At 47.1% G+C, this 5,000-nt stretch overlaps 15 non-coding genes and 2 pseudogenes across 15 annotated transcripts; all 17 read right to left on the reverse strand.

Moving 5' to 3' along the window:
* Positions 1–5: 5 nt before the first annotated feature.
* LOC146278655 (5S ribosomal RNA) lies at positions 6–124 on the reverse strand. The gene has a single exon (XR_014762863.1). It is a non-coding gene; the product is annotated as a 5S ribosomal RNA (ribosomal RNA).
* A 188-nt stretch (positions 125–312) lies between these two features.
* On the reverse strand, positions 313–431 carry LOC146278656 (5S ribosomal RNA). Its single transcript, XR_014762864.1, has one exon. It is a non-coding gene; the product is annotated as a 5S ribosomal RNA (ribosomal RNA).
* A 174-nt stretch (positions 432–605) lies between these two features.
* On the reverse strand, positions 606–724 carry LOC146278657 (5S ribosomal RNA). The gene has a single exon (XR_014764482.1). It is a non-coding gene; the product is annotated as a 5S ribosomal RNA (ribosomal RNA).
* A 178-nt stretch (positions 725–902) lies between these two features.
* LOC146278658 (5S ribosomal RNA) lies at positions 903–1,021 on the reverse strand. The gene has a single exon (XR_014762865.1). It is a non-coding gene; the product is annotated as a 5S ribosomal RNA (ribosomal RNA).
* Positions 1,022–1,203: 182 nt separating this feature from the next.
* Positions 1,204–1,322, reverse strand: LOC146278659 (5S ribosomal RNA). Its single transcript, XR_014765394.1, has one exon. It is a non-coding gene; the product is annotated as a 5S ribosomal RNA (ribosomal RNA).
* Positions 1,323–1,496: 174 nt separating this feature from the next.
* Positions 1,497–1,615, reverse strand: LOC146278660 (5S ribosomal RNA). The gene has a single exon (XR_014762866.1). It is a non-coding gene; the product is annotated as a 5S ribosomal RNA (ribosomal RNA).
* Positions 1,616–1,799: 184 nt separating this feature from the next.
* LOC146278661 (5S ribosomal RNA) lies at positions 1,800–1,918 on the reverse strand. Its single transcript, XR_014765287.1, has one exon. It is a non-coding gene; the product is annotated as a 5S ribosomal RNA (ribosomal RNA).
* A 180-nt stretch (positions 1,919–2,098) lies between these two features.
* LOC146278662 (5S ribosomal RNA) lies at positions 2,099–2,217 on the reverse strand. Its single transcript, XR_014762867.1, has one exon. It is a non-coding gene; the product is annotated as a 5S ribosomal RNA (ribosomal RNA).
* A 182-nt stretch (positions 2,218–2,399) lies between these two features.
* Positions 2,400–2,518, reverse strand: LOC146278663 (5S ribosomal RNA). Its single transcript, XR_014762868.1, has one exon. It is a non-coding gene; the product is annotated as a 5S ribosomal RNA (ribosomal RNA).
* Positions 2,519–2,706: 188 nt separating this feature from the next.
* LOC146278664 (5S ribosomal RNA) lies at positions 2,707–2,825 on the reverse strand. Its single transcript, XR_014762870.1, has one exon. It is a non-coding gene; the product is annotated as a 5S ribosomal RNA (ribosomal RNA).
* A 174-nt stretch (positions 2,826–2,999) lies between these two features.
* LOC146278665 (5S ribosomal RNA) lies at positions 3,000–3,118 on the reverse strand. The gene has a single exon (XR_014764483.1). It is a non-coding gene; the product is annotated as a 5S ribosomal RNA (ribosomal RNA).
* Positions 3,119–3,296: 178 nt separating this feature from the next.
* Positions 3,297–3,415, reverse strand: LOC146278666 (5S ribosomal RNA). Its single transcript, XR_014762871.1, has one exon. It is a non-coding gene; the product is annotated as a 5S ribosomal RNA (ribosomal RNA).
* Positions 3,416–3,597: 182 nt separating this feature from the next.
* Positions 3,598–3,716, reverse strand: LOC146278667 (5S ribosomal RNA). Its single transcript, XR_014765395.1, has one exon. It is a non-coding gene; the product is annotated as a 5S ribosomal RNA (ribosomal RNA).
* A 176-nt stretch (positions 3,717–3,892) lies between these two features.
* LOC146278668 (5S ribosomal RNA) lies at positions 3,893–4,011 on the reverse strand. Its single transcript, XR_014762872.1, has one exon. It is a non-coding gene; the product is annotated as a 5S ribosomal RNA (ribosomal RNA).
* Positions 4,012–4,199: 188 nt separating this feature from the next.
* On the reverse strand, positions 4,200–4,318 carry LOC146278669 (5S ribosomal RNA; annotated as a pseudogene).
* Positions 4,319–4,500: 182 nt separating this feature from the next.
* Positions 4,501–4,619, reverse strand: LOC146278670 (5S ribosomal RNA; annotated as a pseudogene).
* Positions 4,620–4,797: 178 nt separating this feature from the next.
* Positions 4,798–4,916, reverse strand: LOC146278671 (5S ribosomal RNA). The gene has a single exon (XR_014762873.1). It is a non-coding gene; the product is annotated as a 5S ribosomal RNA (ribosomal RNA).
* Between the last annotated feature and the right edge of the window lie 84 nt (positions 4,917–5,000).

The raw sequence follows: 5,000 nt of genomic DNA on the forward strand, positions 1-5,000 counted from the left end.
AAAAGAGCATACAGCACCTGGTATTCCCAGGCGGTCTCCCATCCAAGTACTAACCAGGCCCGACCCTGCTTAGCTTCCGAGATCAGACGAGATCGGGCGTTGCCAGGCTGGTATGGCCGTACGAAATAAGTTGACAACCATAGGCTACTTATCCATATACAGATTTAGCAATTGACAATGCAAGGTGGTCTCTCTCTCTCTCTCTCTCTCTCTCTCTCTCTCGTGTCAAAATGAAAACAGCTTCCAGCCCCTTTCATGAAGGACTACTTGTGCATATTGCAAGATTTCAGTTTCTAAGTGAATGAGCAAAAGAGCATACAGCACCTGGTATTCCCAGGCGGTCTCCCATCCAAGTACTAACCAGGCCCGACCCTGCTTAGCTTCCGAGATCAGACGAGATCGGGCGTTGCCAGGCTGGTATGGCCGTACGAAATAAGTTGACAACCATAGGCTACTTATCCATATACAGATTTAGCAATTGACAATGCAAGGTGGTCTCTCTCTCTCTCTCTCTCGTGTCAAAATGAAAACAGCTTCCAGCCCCTTTCATGAAGGACTACTTGTGCATATTGCAAGATGTCAGTTTCTAAGTGAATGAGCAAAAGAGCATACAGCACCTGGTATTCCCAGGCGGTCTCCCATCCAAGTACTAACCAGGCCCGACCCTGCTTAGCTTCCGAGATCAGACGAGATCGGGCGTTGCCAGGCTGGTATGGCTGTACGAAATAAGTTGACAACCATAGGCTACTTATCCATATACAGATTTAGCAATTGACAATGCAAGGTAGTCTCTCTCTCTCTCTCTCTCTCTCGTGTCAAAATGAAAACAGCTTCCAGCCCCTTTCATGAAGGACTACTTGTGCATATTGCAAGATGTCAGTTTCTAAGTGAATGAGCAAAAGAGCATACAGCACCTGGTATTCCCAGGCGGTCTCCCATCCAAGTACTAACCAGGCCCGACCCTGCTTAGCTTCCGAGATCAGACGAGATCGGGCGTTGCCAGGCTGGTATGGCCGTACGAAATAAGTTGACAACCATAGGCTACTTATCCATATACAGATTTAGCAATTGACAATGCAAGGTGGTCTCTCTCTCTCTCTCTCTCTCTCTCTCGTGTCAAAATGAAAACAGCTTCCAGCCCCTTTCATGAAGGACTACTTGTGCATATTGCAAGATGTCAGTTTCTAAGTGAATGAGCAAAAGAGCATACAGCACCTGGTATTCCAAGGCGGTCTCCCATCCAAGTACTAACCAGGCCCGACCCTGCTTAGCTTCCGAGATCAGACGAGATCGGGCGTTGCCAGGCTGGTATGGCCGTACGAAATAAGTTGACAACCATAGGCTACTTATCCATATACAGATTTAGCAATTGACAATGCAAGGTGGTCTCTCTCTCTCTCTCTCTCGTGTCAAAATGAAAACAGCTTCCAGCCCCTTTCATGAAGGACTACTTGTGCATATTGCAAGATTTCAGTTTCTAAGTGAATGAGCAAAAGAGCATACAGCACCTGGTATTCCCAGGCGGTCTCCCATCCAAGTACTAACCAGGCCCGACCCTGCTTAGCTTCCGAGATCAGACGAGATCGGGCGTTGCCAGGCTGGTATGGCCGTACGAAATAAGTTGACAACCATAGGCTACTTATCCATATACAGATTTAGCAATTGACAATGCAAGGTGGTCTCTCTCTCTCTCTCTCTCTCTCTCTCTCGTGTCAAAATGAAAACAGCTTCCAGCCCCTTTCATGAAGGACTACTTGTGCATATTGCAAGATTTCAGTTACTAAGTGAATGAGCAAAAGAGCATACAGCACCTGGTATTCCCAGGCGGTCTCCCATCCAAGTACTAACCAGGCCCGACCCTGCTTAGCTTCCGAGATCAGACGAGATCGGGCGTTGCCAGGCTGGTATGGCCGTACTAAATAAGTTGACAACCATAGGCTACTTATCCATATACAGATTTAGCAATTGACAATGCAAGGTGGTCTCTCTCTCTCTCTCTCTCTCTCTCGTGTCAAAATGAAAACAGCTTCCAGCCCCTTTCATGAAGGACTACTTGTGCATATTGCAAGATTTCAGTTTCTAAGTGAATGAGCAAAAGAGCATACAGCACCTGGTATTCCCAGGCGGTCTCCCATCCAAGTACTAACCAGGCCCGACCCTGCTTAGCTTCCGAGATCAGACGAGATCGGGCGTTGCCAGGCTGGTATGGCCGTACGAAATAAGTTGACAACCATAGGCTACTTATCCATATACAGATTTAGCAATTGACAATGCAAGGTAGTCTCTCTCTCTCTCTCTCTCTCTCTCTCGTGTCAAAATGAAAACAGCTTCCAGCCCCTTTCATGAAGGACTACTTGTGCATATTGCAAGATGTCAGTTTCTAAGTGAATGAGCAAAAGAGCATACAGCACCTGGTATTCCCAGGCGGTCTCCCATCCAAGTACTAACCAGGCCCGACCCTGCTTAGCTTCCGAGATCAGACGAGATCGGGCGTTGCCAGGCTGGTATGGCCGTACGAAATAAGTTGACAACCATAGGCTACTTATCCATATACAGATTTAGCAATTGACAATGCAAGGTGGTCTCTCTCTCTCTCTCTCTCTCTCTCTCTCTCTCGTGTCAAAATGAAAACAGCTTCCAGCCCCTTTCATGAAGGACTACTTGTGCATATTGCAAGATTTCAGTTTCTAAGTGAATGAGCAAAAGAGCATACAGCACCTGGTATTCCCAGGCGGTCTCCCATCCAAGTACTAACCAGGCCCGACCCTGCTTAGCTTCCGAGATCAGACGAGATCGGGCGTTGCCAGGCTGGTATGGCCGTACGAAATAAGTTGACAACCATAGGCTACTTATCCATATACAGATTTAGCAATTGACAATGCAAGGTGGTCTCTCTCTCTCTCTCTCTCGTGTCAAAATGAAAACAGCTTCCAGCCCCTTTCATGAAGGACTACTTGTGCATATTGCAAGATGTCAGTTTCTAAGTGAATGAGCAAAAGAGCATACAGCACCTGGTATTCCCAGGCGGTCTCCCATCCAAGTACTAACCAGGCCCGACCCTGCTTAGCTTCCGAGATCAGACGAGATCGGGCGTTGCCAGGCTGGTATGGCTGTACGAAATAAGTTGACAACCATAGGCTACTTATCCATATACAGATTTAGCAATTGACAATGCAAGGTAGTCTCTCTCTCTCTCTCTCTCTCTCGTGTCAAAATGAAAACAGCTTCCAGCCCCTTTCATGAAGGACTACTTGTGCATATTGCAAGATGTCAGTTTCTAAGTGAATGAGCAAAAGAGCATACAGCACCTGGTATTCCCAGGCGGTCTCCCATCCAAGTACTAACCAGGCCCGACCCTGCTTAGCTTCCGAGATCAGACGAGATCGGGCGTTGCCAGGCTGGTATGGCCGTACGAAATAAGTTGACAACCATAGGCTACTTATCCATATACAGATTTAGCAATTGACAATGCAAGGTGGTCTCTCTCTCTCTCTCTCTCTCTCTCTCGTGTCAAAATGAAAACAGCTTCCAGCCCCTTTCATGAAGGACTACTTGTGCATATTGCAAGATGTCAGTTTCTAAGTGAATGAGCAAAAGAGCATACAGCACCTGGTATTCCAAGGCGGTCTCCCATCCAAGTACTAACCAGGCCCGACCCTGCTTAGCTTCCGAGATCAGACGAGATCGGGCGTTGCCAGGCTGGTATGGCCGTACGAAATAAGTTGACAACCATAGGCTACTTATCCATATACAGATTTAGCAATTGACAATGCAAGGTGGTCTCTCTCTCTCTCTCTCTCTCGTGTCAAAATGAAAACAGCTTCCAGCCCCTTTCATGAAGGACTACTTGTGCATATTGCAAGATTTCAGTTTCTAAGTGAATGAGCAAAAGAGCATACAGCACCTGGTATTCCCAGGCGGTCTCCCATCCAAGTACTAACCAGGCCCGACCCTGCTTAGCTTCCGAGATCAGACGAGATCGGGCGTTGCCAGGCTGGTATGGCCGTACGAAATAAGTTGACAACCATAGGCTACTTATCCATATACAGATTTAGCAATTGACAATGCAAGGTGGTCTCTCTCTCTCTCTCTCTCTCTCTCTCTCTCTCGTGTCAAAATGAAAACAGCTTCCAGCCCCTTTCATGAAGGACTACTTGTGCATATTGCAAGATTTCAGTTACTAAGTGAATGAGCAAAAGAGCATACAGCACCTGGTATTCCCAGGCGGTCTCCCATCCAAGTACTAACCAGGCCCGACCCTGCTTAGCTTCCGAGATCAGACGAGATTGGGCGTTGCCAGGCTGGTATGGCCGTACTAAATAAGTTGACAACCATAGGCTACTTATCCATATACAGATTTAGCAATTGACAATGCAAGGTGGTCTCTCTCTCTCTCTCTCTCTCTCTCTCGTGTCAAAATGAAAACAGTTTCCAGCCCCTTTCATGAAGGACTACTTGTGCATATTGCAAGATTTCAGTTTCTAAGTGAATGAGCAAAAGAGCATACAGCACCTGGTATTCCCAGGCGGTCTCCCATCCAATTTTTAACCAGGCCCGACCCTGCTTAGCTTCCGAGATCAGACGAGATCGGGCGTTGCCAGGATGGTATGGCCGTACGAAATAAGTTGACAACCATAGGCTACTTATCCATATACAGATTTAGCAATTGACAATGCAAGGTAGTCTCTCTCTCTCTCTCTCTCTCTCGTGTCAAAATGAAAACAGCTTCCAGCCCCTTTCATGAAGGACTACTTGTGCATATTGCAAGATTTCAGTTTCTAAGTGAATGAGCAAAAGAGCATACAGCACCTGGTATTCCCAGGCGGTCTCCCATCCAAGTACTAACCAGGCCCGACCCTGCTTAGCTTCCGAGATCAGACGAGATCGGGCGTTGCCAGGCTGGTATGGCCGTACGAAATAAGTTGACAACCATAGGCTACTTATCCATATACAGATTTAGCAATTGACAATGCAAGGTGGTCTCTCTCTCTCTCTCTCTC

Source organism: Hypomesus nipponensis, chromosome 7 (assembly GCF_054491055.1).
Source record: "Hypomesus nipponensis isolate SF chromosome 7, ASM5449105v1, whole genome shotgun sequence".
Lineage (NCBI taxonomy): Eukaryota > Metazoa > Chordata > Actinopteri > Osmeriformes > Osmeridae > Hypomesus > Hypomesus nipponensis.